General features: G+C 33.4%; 1 pseudogene; it reads right to left on the reverse strand.

Annotated features, from left to right (window-relative positions):
* Nucleotides 1-2,500, reverse strand: part of LOC135220212 (glutamate receptor ionotropic, kainate glr-3-like) — a 20,880-nt pseudogene that overhangs the window by 4,417 nt on the left and 13,963 nt on the right.

Consider the following 2,500-nt stretch of genomic DNA (forward strand, 5'->3'; position numbering starts at 1 on the left):
ACAATTGAAAATTGAATCTGCCTAGTCCGGGGTGCAAAGTCTGAGATGTACGCTAGTATTGCACCAGCCTCGGTTTTTTTGCCGTGCCCCTAGGTTAGGTTAGGTTACGTTAGGTTGGGTTAGGTTAGGTTAGATTAGAAAATCCAATGTGATTTGGTTGTGGGAAGCATAATGAGATTATTTTCAAGAAAATTCTATGGTTAGTTTTTGAGATATTATGGCGTCCAGCTTTTTTAAGGAAAGGTCTCGGTAACAGGTTACATCTCGGGAAATTGTGGCCGGGATTCGAACCCGGCATTTGGCGTTGTTAAACTGTTTTCAGTAGTTACATTCGATGATTTTGGCCAATTGCTTATTTTCCTGACTACTCGGCATATGAATGAACAATGTAATAACGCTTTGCCCTATTCTTACAACCCATTTATGTTGCTCTCATCATGTCGTGAGATCCTTGCCTATTTTGTCCATGTAAAACATTCCACTTTACAACACTAGAAAATATTTATTATAACATTATACACGTTTCGTTCACTGTTTTTAGATATAAGTTTTAAGTTTTCTTCTATGGGAAAAAGATCTACAACTTTCTTAAAGTATTTTTAAAACCACTGAGATCCCAATAGCTAAGGATCAAGATATTCAACATTATGGCAACATTGTTAAACACTAAAAATATTCTAGATTCCTAAATAACTAAGCATAGCCTTTTTATAGTTTCATAAAAATGAATCAATATTAAATACTCCATTAAAAACGCACTTTTACACAGCAGCTTATGAAATACTCTACAACTGTAATTTATCGCACATCGGGTACCAGAGAAAGGCGAGTGTCCCCTAGAGTGTTTGCTACGTACGATTTTGGTAGCAGTGCCATAGTAGAGAGACTGCAATGATACTTGCAACCCTTGTTTTTTTTTTTTTTTTTTTACGATATTGCAACATGACAGGAACAACTATATTCTGTAAGAGAAGAAATTTTTTTTAATGTATTATCAATTGAAATACGTTTGTAAAATTCAACCTAGAGATAAGAAACTGAGCACAGAGGTCATAGTGCAGTTATTAGATCAGGTCCTGAACTTGAATGAAACTACTACGGCATAAATCGCTTCTGAGTAACTTCCTCTTGGCAGCTAATTGTAATGTGAGGTGTTTCTGGAATCTATAAATTTACCAATTCTGTGGTGAGACTCCAGAGATAATCATCTAGCGTCGCAGGCGTCAAGAAAATTACTTTTAATTGGTTTAACTAAATTATTTGTCTACCTTTGTACTAGAATGTGATTATCTCAAAAGTCGTTGTTACTGAATAAACTACTTTAGAATCTTCGGTGATACTTGTGATATTTGACCTTAGCCATCAAAGCGAATTTCCACGTATAATCATTTCAGTTTAACATTTATTCAGTATTGTCCAAAAGTGAGTATGATTGAAAAGTCTCATCCAACCCATGTCACGTGATGTACCATTTTGGAGGAGACACCCAAAGATTCTGAAAATTAATGTGCGAATGAAATACGAAAATATTCTTGGCAATGTCTATAAATACCATTACCGATTTTTTGCGATTTTTTGTCATTTTTGACAATAAAATCATTCGAAGACTTTTCACGTCATAATTCATTTTCCACATTTCCTAAGACATGGATGAAATTTTTTGGCGAAAAAATTTATTTCCTGATGAGTTTGAACAAAAACAACAAGGCGAGAATAATTTTGTGATATGAAATCGTCATTTTAAATTCATTACTCTCCTTCCTAATAAATGAAGGTGTAGTGAAAATAAGATTTAATAACTAAAACAACTAATCAACTTAAATCAGAGCCATGGCGGAGTTTAATAATAATAATAATAATAAAAATAATAATAATAATATAATAATAATAATAATAATAATAATAACGAGGCGTGATCCGACCTCCAGCTTACTCGGGGCGCGTGCTCAAATCTTCATTCAAATAGAGCATAGTTTCACCAATGAAAATTAAGATAAATACGCTATATTTTATCAAAAATTATTGTTCTGTACTGTTTAACATTCACATGATTTATTTTTTTACATTTTCATTCTAATGAATAAATCATAAAGACCCTATCCTAAAATTCCTGTATCTTTAACCCAACGCGAAACACCTTTTTCAGACCTTTTTAGGCTTTTTCATAGACCTTTCCTCCCTACAAAAGAGCTATAACAGCAAGAACAACAACAACAATAACAACAACAAAGTAGTTTGTAGGCTTACTCCCCGAGTAAGCAAAAAACTAATCAACTTAATCAAAGCTATGGCGAATTTTAATAAATAATAAAAAGACAACTCACATCTTGTTAGCCTTCGGAAGATAACTGGACTTGGTACGAAAAGCCACTGACAAGATCCCGTTGGTGTAGACTTTTTCTCTGGATTTGTAAAGGTGACACTGCCCTGTCTTGCTGGAATTTGGAAGAAAATAAATCTTTGCTTTTTCCCGTTAAAATCTATTTTTAAAGAATGATTA

This window comes from Macrobrachium nipponense, chromosome 1, assembly GCF_015104395.2.
Source record: "Macrobrachium nipponense isolate FS-2020 chromosome 1, ASM1510439v2, whole genome shotgun sequence".
In the NCBI taxonomy this organism is placed as follows: Eukaryota; Metazoa; Arthropoda; class Malacostraca; order Decapoda; family Palaemonidae; genus Macrobrachium; species Macrobrachium nipponense.